Source organism: Symphalangus syndactylus, chromosome 7, assembly GCF_028878055.3.
Source record: "Symphalangus syndactylus isolate Jambi chromosome 7, NHGRI_mSymSyn1-v2.1_pri, whole genome shotgun sequence".
In the NCBI taxonomy this organism is placed as follows: domain Eukaryota; kingdom Metazoa; phylum Chordata; class Mammalia; order Primates; family Hylobatidae; genus Symphalangus; species Symphalangus syndactylus.
In genome coordinates this window covers 125,749,628-125,767,511 of record NC_072429.2, presented here as the reverse complement: position 1 = coordinate 125,767,511, position 17,884 = coordinate 125,749,628, and the positions used below count along the sequence as shown (strand labels likewise).

General features: G+C 42.5%; 1 long non-coding RNA gene across 1 annotated transcript in view; it reads right to left on the bottom strand.

The window, feature by feature from the left end:
* LOC134737143 (uncharacterized) overlaps positions 1-12,726 on the bottom strand; it is a 517,224-nt gene extending 504,498 nt beyond the window's left edge. The window contains exon 1 of the long non-coding RNA XR_010121777.1: positions 12,614-12,726. This is a non-coding gene — a long non-coding RNA (uncharacterized lncRNA). The remainder of the gene's footprint in view (positions 1-12,613) is intronic.
* Between the last annotated feature and the right edge of the window lie 5,158 nt (positions 12,727-17,884).

Genomic DNA, 17,884 nt, shown 5'->3' with positions numbered 1-17,884 from the left:
AGTAATTATGTAAAGACAGGGGGGAAAAAGCTCCATTCCCTCTCACTTCCCTCTTCTCAGCACCTTTATTGAGCAAGACCCTTTAGGGTAAATTCTCTTTTCATGATTCTGTAAGTGGCTCCACACTGAAGCAGGTGATAACAGATGACCGCCTGTGGCAATCATCAGAGGAAGGCACCACCCTTTGGCCTTTAGGGAGAAATAAGGTACCACACTTTTGTTACAGGTGTTAAAAGAAAATTGTTGCCTCAAAACAGAAAGAAAGAGAACAGAGACCTGTGCTGTTTTCACTGGCTTTACATCAAAAAGTGAAAAGGCAATAAGAATTGGAATCAGCACACCCACAATTTGAGGCCTTATTTTGTCACTTTCTGGTTGTGTGACCACAGGAAAGCTGGTAAATTTTTTTGTGTGTGGTTGCTGCACCTTCATTCTTTTAGTTTTAATTTTTATTTTATTTCAGTAGTTTTCAGGGTACAGGTAGTTTTTGTTTACATAGGTAAGTTCTTTAGTGGTGATTTCTGAGATTTTGGTCCACCTGCCACCCAGGCAGCATACGCTGTACCCAATGTTTAGTCTTTTAACCTTCACCCACCTTCCACTCTTCCCGAGTCCCCAAAGTCCATTATATCATTCCATTATATGCCTTTGCATCCTTATAGCTTACCTCCCACTTGTAAGTGAGAATATATGATATTTGGATTTCCATTTCTGAGTTACTTCACTTACAATAATGGCCATCCAAGTTTCTGCAAAGACCATAATTTTATTCATTTTATGGCTGAGTAGCATTCCATGGTGTATATATCCCACATTTTCTTTATTCAGTCATTGGTTGATAAGCATTTATGTTGAGTACATATTTTTGAAATTGCAAATTGTGCTGCTATAAACATGCATGTGCATGTGTCTTTTTCGCGTAATGACTTATTTTCCTTTGGGTAGATACCCAGTAATGGAATTACTGGATCAAATGGTAGTTCTACTTTAAGTTCTTTAAGGAATCTCCATACTGTCTGCCATACTGTTGTACGAGTTTACATTCCCAAAAAGCAGGGATCTTTCTTCTCTGAGTCTCACTTTAATCAAAATACCAACTTAATGAAGATGCTATGGGGCCAAGGTAATAATAGGGATATGAAAGGACTCCTAGGTTTAACTATTCACCTTGTTAAAATCACCACACATGGTATAAAGTGTTGCTGAACATAAATTTAAGAAAATTGAAATGTGGGCCTGGAGGGGACTTCTGAATCTGACCATCATGGTACCAGGAGGCAGGTACTCAGGTACGCGTCCTCCTCTCCAACTCAGAAAGGTTGTTTTGACCTCGGACAACATGTAATCCCGGTAACCCTCAGCTGCCTCACTTATAAAATGGTGCTATTTTGCTTCTTCTGTTTCCCTACCCCACATGCCATGAGTCCACAAAAGACAACCACTCAAGGTTTTCTCCTATATCTGAAACTTATATGAAAAAAACCCAACACTTGTTTTAATCTAAGTCCTTTCAGAGGCACTTATAATTTTTCTCATCACCCAAATAGGTAAAAAAATATTTAACTAAAAATTTAATAGGTGCTATTTAACTATTATATCTATTTGCATTTATTATCTGTCTTGGTTCAAATGTGCAATGAATAGTAGTGTCCAAGAGGCTTGTTGGTTTTTTCCTAGTACTATTCCTGTAATTCAGATAAGTACCACTAGGCGAAGATGTCTCAGATTGTAAATCCATCCAAAAGCCTTTATGTATTTATTCTGGAATCCACTTTAATATGAATAATAACTATTTTTAAAATATAACAATATGTATCTATTAGAATAGATTAGTACTCTTCTCCACCAACAGGTCCTATTTCCCAAGCTTGTAAGAAGGTAAATTTGCTTCATTCTCTTTTTTCTGACTCATCAAACTTGATTGGTATTTAGAAAATAGGACAATTAGAGAGTAGGTATTCCTACATGCCCCCCCATTATGAAAATCAATTGATTAATTACCCTAAATATTTGAATTATGAACTATGTCTCAAAAATCCATCCATGATAACCAGAAGTACCTAAAGAAATAGTGGACTTGATTATCTTATTAATATTACTAACAAACATCAGGGATCATAAAGCACTTGGTAAAATGGTACATGCTCAATAAACATATACTATGAGCCAGGTATTTACACCTGACCAATGCCTTCAATCTATAAATATTTATCAGGCTCCTACTATATGACAGACAATGTTTATAATGGGGTGAAGTTAAAAACAACTGCCACCACCACCATCGCAATGGATTTATGCTTCCAGTGTACCGAAGAGATACATGTATTAAATAATAAATAATAATTAATGAAGTCATTGCTATGAAAGAAAATAATACAAAGCCATGGCAGAGAATGATGAAGAAAGAACTACTTTAGGATGAGTGTCAGAAATGGTGTTTCTGAAAAGGTGGCAACTAAACTGAAACCTTAGCAAGAAGAGGAGGCAAATATGCATGTTCTTTGTGAGGAAAGGATTCTAGGCATAAATAGGAACATGCATGAAATCCACAAGGCAGCAAAGAACTTGGAGTGTTTTAAAGAATTTAATTATATCTGCACGACTGAAGCACAAAAAACAAAGCCATAGAAGATCACAAAATATGCTTGAGAAGTAGGCAGGGGCCAGATCATGAAGGGACTTAATCCCATTAATAAGGAGGTTATTGTAATGCAAAAGGAAGCTTCTTAAAGATTTCCAGCAGTGAAGTGAAATGATATAAGTCTTGAAATGACCACTCAGTTCTGCTGCAGTGACTGTATTAGGCTGGTTTTAGTAAGTGTGGGAGGCTAATTAGGACAGTGATTTTTGTTTTGTTGTTGTTGTTTTTTGGTGACTCAAATAAAAAATACAGAATACTTAAAACAGAAACCGTCATGCTCCCAGCAGGAAATAGATAGCATTTTCAAAGAAGGATAGCTTGGGAGGGTTAAATACAGGGATCATGCAAGGCAGGATGTAAGGAAGACACAGAGAGCTGTGCAGTTCCTTGGGGACAAGGACCAGTGGAGAGCCATTACTACACAGAGCACAGAGGCACAAGTGGAGGGAGGGCTAACTAGAACATGGAGACAGAAGGCTGCCTCCTGATGGGAATGACACCTTCTATGAAGGATCCCTGTAAGTCTATGGCCCTCCTGAAAGAAAGGAGCCCATGGAACACACACTCCAACCGCAGTTTTCTCCCTCTCCCCAATTTCCAGCTGGTACTGTCCACTAGCTAAATCCAATTAGCCACCCCAAAGGTTGGGGAGTTCATTGATAATAGCATATACAGCTCAGTCTGCCAAGGAATCATGCAGGTTAGAGAAGGCTGAAAAACGGATCTGGAGGGGAAAATGAAAAATATGCCTCCTAGGAGGTACTAGTGGAGATGAAGAGAAATTGATGAATTTAAGATATCCTTGGTGTATTAGTCCATTCTCGCATTGCTACAAAGAACCACCTGAGACTGGGTAATATATAAAGAAAAGAGGTTTAATTAGGTAATATATAAAGAAAAGAGGTTTAATTGGCTCCCAGTTCTGCAGGCTCTACAGGGAGCACGGCTGGGAGGCCTCAGGAAACTTATAATCACGGCAGAAGGTGAAAGGGAAGCAGGCACATCTTACATGGTCAGAGAAGGAGAAAGAGAGAGGAGGAGGAGGTGCTACACACTTTTAAACAACCAGAACCCATGAGAACTCACTATCAGGAGAATAGCAAGAGGGAAGTCTGCCCCCATGATCCAGTCACCTCCCACCTGACCCCTCCGCCAACACTGGAGATTACAATTTGACATGAGATTTGGGTGGGAACACAAACCCAAACCATACAACTTGGATATAGGATTCTTATGAGTTACAGATGTATTTTATATGGAGGGCAGAAGAGAGGGATTTACTATGAACCTTAGGCTTTTAATTGGAGTCATAAGGTTGGTAATGGTGACATTTACTGAGATGTGGTAGACTTGGAGTAGAACGGTTTTTTAAGGAGAAGCTCAAGATTCATAGGTATGTTAGTGTGTGATGTTTAAAGGGCATCCAAGTGGAGATGGCAAGTGGGCAGGTGGACAAACTAGACCATATCTCCAAAGATACATCTAGGCTACGGAGATAAATCTGAGAGTTGTCAGCACATGCGTGGTGTTTAATGAAATGATGACTATTATCTAGAGAGAGTGTTTAAGAAGAGGGGAGAAGGCTTATTTTCACATTCTGAGATCAGACAGAGGAGAAAATGCTAGCGCAGAAGACTGAACAAGTGTAACCAGGGTGGTAGAAAGAAAACTAGGAATGCATGAGGTAACAGAAATATGTTTCAGGCAAGAATATGCATCAATTGTAATGAATATGCACTTCAAGATTAGTTTTATCAAGTGGAGAGAGTAGAAGCCATATTAGAGTGAGTTGTTCAAAAAAGCCCCTCAGATACAGATTGCATTGTGTCTTTTCATTTTAACAAGTGAAAAGAAAATGACGCTGAGATGAATTAAATAGTTCTTTCATTTAGTTACTAAGAATTTTAACACAGGTCTGTGATTCCAATGCCCGTGCACTTTCCTTTCTGCTGAGTAATTCTCCAACTCAATGATTCATGCTGCACAGGGAGAAGTTTGAAAGGAACTGTCAGGTTCGCATCTCACCCTGGGTTTGACCTTCTCTCAGCTCTGACTCCTGAAGGCGAAAAATGAGGAAAGACTTTTCTCCAAAGGGGAAAAATAACATAAAATAAATGGCAAGATATTAATCTTGAGACCACTTACAGGGAGGTGTTAAGTGGCCCCACTGGCATTAACAGCAATGAGCTTCGAATATCACTTGTACAGCAAGCTGCTTAGCTCTGCAGATAACAAGTCACAGCAGGCCTTCTTAGGTTGCAAATTGTAGTCACTCTGTTTGCCAATTAACTCTTTCCCACATTGCCTTTTATATAACCAGCCAGGAAGCTTTGCTGAGACAGCATGATCTGCTGGAAAACAGCACTGGCTTGGGAGTTAGAAGAAATGATGTGCAGAAGCAGTAGTGGAAGTAGTAACAGATAGTAGCAATAACAGTAGTAGGAACATTATTGGGAAGCCAGAGCCCTTGGAGGCTCTCTATTTTCTGAAATAAATGTCTACATTTTCTAAGCTTAATATCAGCCAATGTCATTGACAAGGCATTGTTCTTTTATCTCAAGAAATTTAAATTTGTCTCAGTTGTTCTGTGCATGCTAAAAGGAAATACTCCATGGCCTTTCCATGTACACCACCCACTGTCCTTAATTCATCTGTGATGCTATAGCCTAGATTTCTGCAGGCCCAGGTTGTTCTGTGTCCTATAGAGAGCCACAGTCTGATTCCCTGGAACCATGACTTCCAGCAGATGAAATGTACGGATCCCATGGATGTCCTTTGCATGCTTGAGCTTCCAGCAACATTTGACATGCTTATCTTGTCTTCATGAAACATGTTTCCTTTGTCTGTGTGACACCACGTTTTTCTGGTTTTCCTCCTACCTCAATAACTATTTTTTTCCTCAATGTCTTGTGCTCCTCCCCTTTTCCTCAGCCTCTATGTGTTGTGATGTCCTGGGGTCTTCCCTACTCTTTTTACTTCGCCATGTATATTTTCTACACAGAGAACAAGGATGTAATTTATCAGGCAAAACAGTACCATCTTGAGAGTGTGAAAATCCTAGGCCAGGCAATAAGTCCTACAGGACTGTCGTCATTTTAAGTGACCATATCCTCTCTATGGTGAACACTCTTAGATCTTTCTCTACAGATTCCAGACTCACATACTCAGAGGTCAATTTGATGTTAATGCTTCGATTCAAGTAGTCACCTCAATTGTAACATAACCAAAATAGAATTCTTCAGTTTATTTTTGCAAATGTGTTTCTTCTTTGTCTTTCCTATCCTAGTAAATGGCTCTACCCTTCATCTGCCACTCATAAAGCCAGGTGTTATCTTTGCTTTCTCTTTCTTTCTTCCTTCATAGTTAATTCATCAGCAATTCCTGTTGATTCCACTACCACATTGGATAAAGCTACAGCACCTCCTAATTACATGTCCTAGTAGCATCTTAACTGGTCTTCCTTCTTTGATTATTGGCTGTGTCTAAACTATTGCCCACACTTTGAATAAAATATATGCTCCTAACTTTGGTAATAAGGTTCTCCATAATTTACCTTCTCCCACTTCTCTGGCACTATTTTCTTTTCCCACTCCTCTCATCCACCTGCCTAGCCTCACCTGGCTTCTTTCTGTTCCTTGAGCACCCAAGCCAGACTCTGCTCTCAAGGCTTTGCAGTGACCCTTCCCACTACCCCAAACCTGCCATTCCCTGACCCTCAAGGGACAGCTTTTTTTTTTTTTTTTTTTTTTTTGAGACAGATTCTCACTCTGTCCCACAGGCTGGAGTGCAGTGGCACAATCTTGGCTCACTGCAACCTCTGCCTCCTGGGTTCAAGTGATTCTCCTGCCTCAGCCTCCTGAGTAGCTGGGATTACAGGCACATGCCTGGCTAATTTTTGTCTTTTTAGTAGAGATGGGGTTTCACCATGTTGGTCAGGCTGGTCTCAAACTCCTGACCTCATGATCTGCCCACCTTGGCCTCCCAAAGAGTTGGAATTAAAGGCGTAAGCCACCGCACCCGGCCCGGCTTCTCGACATTCAGAGCTCTGCTTAAACAACACCTCCCTTAGATAGCCTTTCACAACTGGTGTTGCTCATCTGAATCACAGAACACAACACATACTTTTAGTAACTTGATTTTTGTGGTTCAGTTGTTTCAAGGGTTTGTACATAACCAGTACCATTCTAGATGCATAGAAATTAACTTATTATATCCTATGTATGCGTCAGAGTAGCTGGACTTAATCTTCTTGGGGAACGTCAGTGGAAAAGGACAAAATATGCTATCTCTTATCACCTATTATTCTTCTTTTCAAAGTAGCTATTACTAGCTGGTATTTCCCTCATTTGTTTATTCCCTAGATCTTCTGCAATTGTAAACTCCCTAAGAGTACAGATTCTGTCCATTTTCTTTTCTAGTACATAGTGTGAGTTCAGTAAACATTTGTTGTATGAAAATACAATGAAGTGAGATGAAGAACCCAGGAGCATGAGAACTTCTCTCAACCCCTAACCAAGGTTGTATCATTTACCCTTTACTATACTGCTGATCCCCCCATTTTAATTGTTTTAACACCATCCTGTATATTCCTTTGATAATCCTCATCACAATATTATTTCATGTTATATGTGCTTATTGTCTCTCTCCTCTCTTTAGAATGTGAGCTGCATATAAAGAGAGACCTTATCTCACTCACCGTCCCGTGTATGCCCAATGTCTCACCCAATGACATATAGTAGTTTCGTTGTCTCAATAAATGAAAAAGAGGGAAAGTCTTTGAGTAAAGACTTTGATCCCGGCTGAGCTTAGCATCCGCCTTGCCCTAGACCTCTGAGCTTGTAACTGCGTGTATGTGTCATATTTTCCTACCTGTAAAATTAATACCCATTAAAACTCATAGCACAAGGAATAACACATTCTACATAAAACTATTGAGTGCTATTTTAGTTTGGGTTTCTCAGAAGCTGTCTATGAAACAAGGATTTCAGTGCAACTAAACTAATTTATTTGGCAATTAAGGGTACACTGGTAGGAAAGTGGGGAAAAAGAAGGTATCCAGTAAAAGACAAACCCTTGATCCAGCAACCAGTGTGGGCAATGGAGCTTAATCCGATTGAGTGAACTGAGAGACAGTGTGGCACGTGTGCCTGGGATTGGCCTCACTAAATGGAGCGAGAGCTGGGGTATGCATACACTGAGGACTCTTCTGGTGGGAGGGATGGGGGTAGCATTCATTTCCTATCACTTCAGGTCGTCACAACAGTAGCAAATCTTGTGCCAAGGGAAAGCCCTTAGAGAAATGCAGGAGCTGCTGGTGGACACTGGGGCAGGTGTGCACTGTGGTAAGGGCAAGAGGATAAGGAACAGGGTAGTGGGGGTGGGCTCCAGAAGCATCTGCTCCAAGGGTCTACCAGGTGCTAGCAGTAGCTCCATGTCTAGCATAGTAACCTACATTTAACACGTACTCAATTTTGTCCATGAACCCGCTGAAGCAGTATACAAACTATAGATAATTACATGTGGTTTCTGTTTGTTTTGTTTTTTTGAGAGGGAGTCTCCCTCTGTCATCCAGACTGGAGTGCAGTGGCACGATCTCAGCTCACTGTAACCTCCACCTCCCGGGTTCAAGCAATTCTTCTGCTTCAGCCTCCCAAGTAGCTGGGATTACAGGCGCCTGCCACCATGCCTGGCTAATTTTTGTATTTTTAGTAGAGACAGCGTTTCTCCATGTTAGCCAGGCTGGTCTTGAACTCCTGACCTCAGGTGATCTGCACGGCTAGGCCTCCCAAAGTGCTGGGATTACAAGTGTGAGCCACTGTGCCCGGACTACCTGTGTTTTCTAATCTGCTAAACCTTAACCAGATTTTCAAAAGGATCTATGACCCCAGAGGCTTAAGAGCCATTGGTATCTGACTGTCTGATTCCTTTTTAATTCATCCATTCCAAAATCTAAACAATGAGTGTACCACAGAGGAAGTGCGGAGGGCGTACCCAACAACCTCACAACAATCTCAGGGGAGGGCTTAAGTGTCCTCACACACAAGAATGGAGATTTGAGCTAAATGTACCCAGCTCTTTGAGAAGGGACCCTGCCTTAGCACACATCTTCTATACATGTAGGATGAATATCATAATCTCTACCTTGTAAGGCTGCTGGAAGAATTAAATAGCATAATGGACAGAATATATTTAAGCACCTAGCACAGGCCCTGGCACCGCAGCTTGTAGAGGGTGAGGCAGAGGGCACATTGTATTCTTCATTTGGAGGCCTAGAATGATTGGACACATAAATACATGTTGGGCTGAAATTGAAGTAGAGGGGAAATGAGTGACAGCGTGGGTGGGCATGTGGGCCACAGTGATTGTTGGCCTCCTGGCTATTTCCGCAGTGACCATTTAAAGCCAATGACACAGGGGGAGTGTATCTATTGCATTTAGCAGGTCAGTGTTGTTGGGATCGCACTCTGGGATTGCTTGCATGACCCTGCAATAACGGAGACAGCTGGAAGAGCAGAAATGAGGAGATGCTTCAGATGAACTGCCAAATATTTTTTTGACGAAGGAGGTGGGTCCCAAAAGAGATAGGTCTCTTGATATTTGCCTACAGGATGCCAAGTCAATGCACTCAGATGGCTAGATTCAATCCTAGGTAAATTATTTGTTTAAAAGTGGCTTGCCTGGTATATTTTAGCACTGTCACATATTGGGCAAAGAGCCAGCTAGAGAAGGTAAATGAAATCACAGCCTCATAGATCTCTAGGCTAGAAGTATTTTCAAACAATTGCTTAGAAACATGGTTATAGCCTGGAAAAGAATCTGGGCTTTAGTTACCAAAAGGCTTGGGTGCAAATTCTGGCCTTCTACTTGTTAGATGTGAAGCATTAGACCAAACTGTTCAAAGTCTCAGTGTCTCTATTAATTTTTAAAGACAGGGTTTTTTTTTCCATCACCCAGGTTAGAGTACAGTGGCACGATCATGGCTCACTGCAGCCTAGACTTTCCAGGCTCAAGCATTCCTCCCACCTTAGCCTCCCAAGTAGCTGGGATTACAGGTGCATGCCACAATGCCTGGCTGATTTTTTGTATTTTTTGCTAGAGAGGGGGGTTTTGCTATGTTGTCTAGGCTGGTCTTGAACTCCTGGACTCAAGAGATCCACCCAGCTAGGCCTCCTAAAGTGCTGGAGTTATAGGTGTGAGCCACTGTACCTGGCCAAGTCTCAGTGCCTTAACCGGAAACCAAATCCATTTTGGGAGGTTAGCAACACAGGTGCATGTGTGTACTCCCAGAGCAAACTGGAAGCTGTTATGGTTATCTAGTCTAGCCTTTACATTGAGATTTTATAGATAAATCAAGTGAGAAGATCAAGAGTTAAGCTAATTATCTAACTCACACTTATAAGTAAGCAAAATAAGCACAGGGTTCAGCAAACTACTGCCCACAGCCCAAATCCCACCTGCCTGCTTGTTTTTGTACATGAAGTTTTGCTGGATCACAGCCACGCCCATTCATTTCTGCAGTGTCTATGGCTACCTTTGTGCTATGGCGAGAGTTGAATAGCTGTGATGGAGACCACATGGGCCACAAGCCCAAAATATTTACAATCTAAGCCTTTATTAAAAATGTTTGTCTTGGGAGGCCAAGACGGGTGGATCACCTGAGGTCAGGAGTTCGAGACGAGCCTGGCCAAAATGGCGAAACCCCGTCTCTACTAAAAATAGAAAGATTAGCCAGGCATGGTGGTGGGTGCCTGTAATCCCAGCTACTCTGGAGGCTGAGGCAGGAGAATCGCTTGAACCCAGGAGGCGGAGGTTGCAGTGAGCCGAGATCGTGCCATTGCACTCCAGCCTGGGTGAAAGAGTGGGATTCCATCTCAAAAAAAAAAAAAAAAAAAAAAAAAAAATTGTCAACCTCTGAAATATGGGATAAGTAAAATTTACATCATGAGCTGTGCTCTTACACCAATCTTGAATGCTTGCATCCTCCAAAGCTAAGAACTTTTTAAAAGATATGTGGTGAGAAATATTAGCAGAATCAGTCCTGAGGGCACCCAGATGCCCCTCACTCTTTCTCCCCACGTTCTGCTTTCTCCTTCTTCCATGTCTATCCCCTCATCATGTCCTCCAGTCCTCTCCTGTCCATCGGTGTATAGACCAGGCTCAGCAGCTCACACCAGTGTATACAATCCCCTGTGAGCACAGTGTGGTATGAACGACCCCAGCCTGTCTTCTTGGAATATCAACTTTGTCAAAAATAATGTAAAATCTTGCCATTTTTACCAAAACAAATGAGGAGTTTTTAAGATGAAGCTTGAGACTTTCAAGAAATTTCCAGACCGCTTCTGGTCACTCTAACATCCTCTCTTGGAAGAACACACTCTGCCTTGGGATTTTTAGAAGAAAATTTGGCAAATATTACTTTGATTGGAGCCTGACATATCAGACCTGCATTTGAATCCTTGCTCCACAGCTAACTGGCTGTGTGACTTAACTTCTCCAAGACATTCACTGCTTCCCATCCTGAATAATGAGGGGTAAAGATATTTCCCTAGGAAGGTCGGGGTGAGGATGAAAAAGACAACTGGATATCAGCGGTTTTCAAATTTGATAGCAAATGAAAATTAGCTGAGGAAATTTATGGACGCCCAAGCCACGCCCTCAGACCAATTAAAACAGAATGGATGGGGTTGGAGGGGAGTGGGGACTACAATTGGCACTTTTAAAGGTGCTCCAGGTGATTCTGTTGTAAAGCCTGGGTTGAGAAAGGACTGATGGGCATAGAAGTATTAGCGTGGTGCTGACTCATAATTGATCATGGATAAATGGCAGCTTAAAGTGGGGGTGGGCACATGGCACTCACCCAGGACTGCCTACCCTGCTGCAAGTTCCAACTTACCCCAGTGTGACAAAAAGCCTAAGGTTAGAGTGCCACCCCACCCATATAATATATTTGCATGGCAGAGTCTAATGGTGTCCTTAAATCACATCATGGAGACAGCTGCTGGCACCACCCGATGCCAGCCCCAGATCAAAGCTGGTTGCTGCTGCTGGGGCAATTGGGCTTCAGCACTAATGCCATCAATGCACAGGAACCTGTGTCCTTAAAGGACCTGATGAAGACACTGTCTGCCCCTTGGAGGTCCCCAGCAACGTATGGGATGATCTAGGAAGACCTTAGAGCTGGCCAAACTCCCCCTTCCTCCACCTGCCTGCCATGGACACAAAACAAAGTTTGTGTGTGTCTGTGTGTGTGCACGTGTGTGTGTAAATCAAAAGACTCCTAACCTTCGAGTCAGAAGGTCTGGCTTCTCTTCATTCCTGTCCTAGCCTGGGTTTCCAAATAAAGAGCCTGGGTCAGGGCATGTCAAGGTGGTTTATTTGGGAGGTGATTCTAAGGAACAAGAGTGAAGCACCACTGAGTGACAGGCAAAAGAAACATGAATGTAGAAATATGCTGTGTGTTGGGCCATTCCTGGGAGTAACTGTGGCTCAGTGTCCCCCTCTTTTGAGACATGTCTCGGAACCATCACCCTTGGGGAAATAAAGAGCAGATGCATTTATCCAACAGATCCAGTCCCCCTTTGGTTAGGGTGGCTCCGCCAGCATTAACCTCTCAGTCCATCCTTTAAAGCTGAGCAACATTCTGAAGTCAGCCAGAGAAGCCCCATGGCAGGAAGAATTACTTGCACAAATACCGTGGAGATTGGCATGGAAATGTTTGCACAGACTATGGGGCTAGGAGGATGGGCAATTGTGTAAAGAGGTTCTCAGTGTGCAACATACCCACGCACTCCCAGCCACAGGACAGGTTCCGGGCCCCATGCTATGTATTTTACATCCATGATCTCCTTCAGTCTTTCTCAAAACCCAAGCAATTGACATCTTTCTCTTCATTTTACAGATGAGGAACCTGGAGCTCAGAGACATCTGTTAACTTAAAGTGGCTGAAAGGGGACTCCAACCAGGGCAACCCACCTTAGAGTCCTCTGCTGTCCACCACTGAGCTGGGAAATGAAGACTCTGGACATAGTGTTTCATCTGGCTGATCTTTGGAGTCCCAGTCTGTAAGTTTGTGTCAACAGCCTCTGCCTCCTCTGTAGGATGACCAAATGAAAAATCTATGAAAATTCATTCATATGCAGGGGTTTAATGTTTTTTTATTTTCAGGAGGCAAAAACAAACAACAATAAACCAACTCAACAATATAATAGCCTTGTCCCAGGCATCAGAAGATGGGACTAATAGGTTTCAAAGCCACATTCACGACTTGGGCGATTCGGTTTGAACAGACAAGCTGCTCCAGGCATCCTGGAGATGAAGTAAGTAGGATTCTTCTTGAATTTCGGGGACAGCTGTTCTCTGGAGTTCGAAAAAAAAAAAAAAAAAAAAAATCCAAGTTTCACTGGGGGCAGAAGGACAGTTGCTGGGTGTGCCTCTAGTTGTTCTAGAGAAATGAAAGCTTAGAACTACAGTTCCTCTCACAAGAGGTGAGACAGCTTTGCAATTGAAAGAGAGCAATCAGCCTGGAGCAATTATGTGTTCATTATTATTCTCAAGCTTCTCTGTCACAAATCACATTTTCCATCCCGGGACACGTTGGTGCAGAGCTGCCGATTGCAGTTCCCATCATTCCACCAGCTGACTGCTCCAGCCTGGCCCTGGAAGCGGCAAGCCAGTGGCTCATTAACTGCAATACCTGTGCACAGATTGCAAACCCGGCAGAGCAGATGCTGCATACTTCAGGAAATTCTCCCCTATTTGAAAATGACTACGAAGTACTTTTTACTATCAAACCCTTGTTGGGATTTTTCTAGAAAGACGACCGTGAAAAGCCCTTGTAGATTTTCCTGTCGACTTGCATTACAGAGCAGCTGAGAGTGCTAAGTCTGGGCATGGCCTTGACTTGCAGGCACAAACACAAACACACCCAGGCGCCCCTGGCTTTAAAACCGGGGATTTGAAGTGCTAGACTGGAGAGTGCAGAAGTGCGGCAATGCTCATGCCGCCATCATGTGGCTAGAGGAGGAACTGCACCAGGAACAGAATCCCGAAGTCCATATGGACCAATTCGGTCAGGCTGCCTGCATCCCCTCCTTTCTACTTTCCTCCCTCCCTTCCTTTGAAACAGCTGCTGAAGAAGTCTAGTCAATTAAAAAAAGAAAAGAAAAGAAAAGAAGGTGGAAGAGAAATAATTGAGTTACGTACCACTGTTTGCACACCCCATTCCTGGGGCTTTATAAAAGCCCTGCGTGGTAGGGCAAATAGTCGTCAAATGAATTTGAGTGGGAATTCAACGCACTCTTGATTTCTCTCGGTTAATATATGTTAGCTGAATTCAATGTCAAAATTGAACAGCTCATATTTAAAAGGAGATGATTCCCACAGAACTTTATGGACTTTACATATAGAGGACACAGAACAAATTAAACTTTTGCTTATTGCTTTGAATAAAAATTAGTGTTTTATAAAAAGAGAGGGAGGGAGACTTAAAACTATGCCCTCATTCGTTATTCTGTTTGGTTGTCTATCTTTTACTTCTTAATTTGTAGAAACTCCTTGTATCCTGGGGATAATATCGTCTTGTGCATCATATGAGTTGCAAATACTTTCTAACAATTATCTGGCTTATTTCTTTATGGGATCTCTTTCCAATTTTAAAAATTAATTTTTTAATGTAACTGACGCTGCTAATAGTTTTTCTTTTACAGCTTCTGTGTTTTCTATCTTGCTTAGAAAGACTGCCTCCACCTCAAAGTATAAAAATAGTCTTTAATACTATTTTTAATAATGATTTTATGTTTATGTTTAGTTCACGTGGATTTTTATACTCCATTTAAGCAAGCTTCATTTTCATCCAAATGTGGAATCAATTGTCTCTGTACCATTAAGAAAATAATAACAATCTGTCATTTCCCCACTGAAGTGGCACATTTATTATCGAGTAAGCACCTATATGTAGCTGGATCCTATCTGTTCTGCCAGCATACCGTATTTGTACTTACTACCATACTGTTTTAATCTGGTAGGATAAGCCCCTACCTTCTTCCTATTTTTCTTTTATAAAATACTGTTAGCCATTATCGAACACTGGCTTCTCCATCATATGCTTATGCGCAGTCTGATTTGTTATAACAACCTTGCACTATTTTTGTGAATAAAAGGTCTTCAGTTCTGTATCTTTTTTTTTTTTTTTTGAGACGGAGTCTCACTCTATCGCCCAGGCTGGAGTGCAGTGGCGCGATCTCGGCTCACTGCAAGCTCCGCCTCCCGAGTTCACGCCATTCTCCTGCCTCAGTCTCCCAAGTAGCTGGGACTACAGGCTCCTGCCACCTCGCCTGGCTAAGTTTTTGTATTTTTAGTAGAGACGGGGTTTCACCGTGTTCTCGATCTCCTGACCTCGTGATCCACCCGCCTGGGTCTCCCAAAGTGCTGGGATTACAGGCGTGAGCCACCGCGCCCGGCCGAGTTCTGTATCTTCTGTAGAGCTTACATTGTTTCTCTGGATACTTGGTGAAGGACAGCCACCTCACATCCCTGTTCCTGCTGTGGGAAAGGCTAAGCGCGCTCTCTCTCAACCTGCTAGAGGGACTCTGGCCCATACAGAGAGTCTTAGAGAATTGAAACACGGCTGCCAGACGTCCACCGCTATTAGTGAGCAGTTAAGTGGAGGTGGTTGTGAGATGAGCAGAGATCCCAAAAGGTGTTTACTATGTTCCTTAATCTGAAATTTATTCAAAAATCATGAGTTGATGGCTCTTTATATACTAAGGCCTCGGACCAGGGAATCAAAGGTAAATCAGATACAGGCCTTGCATTCAGAGAGCTCATGAACTAGAAGTGCTATACATATGTGAAAACAAAATTAGCACCCTTCCAGGCAAAGTAGACTGGAAATGTACACAGTACTGTAGCAGCCTCCAGAGAGGGGCAGTGAAGCCAGGTGAGGCAAGGATGTCACTGAGGAGTGAGGACTGTGTGAGGGCCATGCAGCAAACCATCCCTTCCTCCACAGGCGAATCAGGCTCATCTCAGTGGTAGAAAGGAGTGCAATTATTCTCTAGTGTGCATATGTGTTTGTATGTGTGTATGTGCACATGTGTGCGAGTTGACCTGATTCCTGAGCAGGAATCTAGCCAAAGGGTACAGAGGCTGCAGACTTAGGTTGCAGGGAGGGGTTGAAAGGCTCAGGGAGGAAGCGGCTCAGATACGTCTTGTTCTTCTTCCCTGACCTCAAGCTATAAAACAGGCAAACACTTCAGGCAAGCTTTCCGAAAAGACAAAGTTCTCACTGTCCCAGGAAACCAGAGCTTAGATCCTGAATAAAGACTCCACTTCATACCGTACCACCTTCTCCCACCTCTCTCCTGACATACAAATGCTGTTTGTTTAAAAGTTTATCTCAACTGGAGGCTTTAAGGAAGGGCCCCTGGACATGGCCTTAGATCCTGTGTTATGCTTCAGCTGTTTTTTAATGTTTGTCTGTTCACACAGATGAAGTCATGAAGATCACAATCTAAGGCAAAACGATATTTTCTGCAGTCATTATTGTTCTTGGAAACAGAAGAGCCGAGTGTGAGAGAATGTGAGGGCTGGAACGGACCAAGGCAGCCTCCAGTGCCCCACTGGGCTTAATCCCCAAGGGAAATGAGGCCAAGAGCAGTGACATGACTTGGCCCAGTTCACGCAGCTAGTTCCTTCTGCACAGATGTATCTAAAGGACACTTCTCTAGGGGTGCTTCACCATCACATCATTGTGCAGTTAAATGGGGGGGGGGCTCCTTTTAATAGAATACATTATTTCTCTTCTTCCAAACATAAGGGTCAGGGTTATGTACAATTTGTGTGTGAAAGTGTACAATAAAAAATTCCATTTAGGAGAGTGGAATGCTTCCAAAGGACAAACTGTAAATGAGATGGGCTCTTCCACCCCCAGGTCCCACCAAAAAAGGCTTCAAACAAGGGAAGGTTAATTAGGTAGGGAACTTCCCCACAAAGACAAATTTTCCCTAAATACCGCTGTCCACCTGCTTACTCCTCTCCATAGAGGGCCTTCGAGGTCATCTAACTGCAAAGTTTGGGATGAAGATGAGCATTCTATAGTGCTCCCCTTTGCTCCTCTTTATAGGCCATAATGGCTTTCAGAGAGCACCTGTGTTCTCTACCAAGTAGGTAAAGGTCCTACCTCAAGGAGAAAGATATTTATGGTGGTTTTGTCTTGTTTTGACTTTTCCAGCCCTTTCAGTGACTGGGCAGAAAAGCCAGACTAATTCTGGGGACTCTCGGAAAGCCCACTGTAGTTTTGCTCTGTAGTGTTTGCTTTGTCAGTAATAAAGCTGGCATTCTGTCCCCCAACAATCTCTGGGATGCATCTCTTGGTTGATTCAGAGCTCTGGCAGGGAAAGAGATGAAGGGGTGTGTCGTGTTCACTCTTAAACCCTTTTCACCGTAGAATGCCGGTATGCATTCGCAGCAGCTAATTTAAAGACTGTGAGTTGCTTCCGCACTGCTTCTGCATGTTGCCAAGTTGACCTAACAATTTTATGTGAAATGTAAAGTTTTTTCTTTATCACAGTTATGTTTCACAACTCAATACTTTTTTCCTATACTTTGTGTTTTGGACAGAAGCAGGGCAGAATATATGACTGAAGTGAACTCCACTCGACCTTCAAAACCAACCCCTCCGAAGAGAATATTCCAAGAATCAAGCAAAACCTGGCAGGTCAACGACGTTTCATCTGCGTTTCCTCATTCTCTTAGATTGTCTCTTCTTTCCTCAAGTCTCATAGACTCTGGGATTTGGAAGGTTCTCAAAGGTCACCTCATGCACAATGCTTTGTGAAATTTGAAGTCCAGCTACAATACGCCCAATAAACATTTGTCCAGACTCAAGAGTCCCTATTGCTGGAGAATTGAAATTTAATAATACCAAATGTAGCCCAATCCATTTTGGAACAAATCTACTTGTGAGAAAGTGTTATCTTATTGTTGTTTGTTTTACAGCATGCTGTAGGTGGCCTCTTTGAATTCCATCTAAATACAACTTTTTGTAGGACCGTACTGCAAATCATCTATTCTAAAGATGCATATGTGTTTACATTGTATCTGTGAACATTCGTAACAACTGAAGACACTTCTGATTGTGCTTGGCTGGGCAGCAGACATGACATTGTTGCTTATGCATGTGTGAGACAGGCTGTGTCAGGTAGTGTGATAAAAATTCTCTCAATATTTCAGTCAAACTATGTA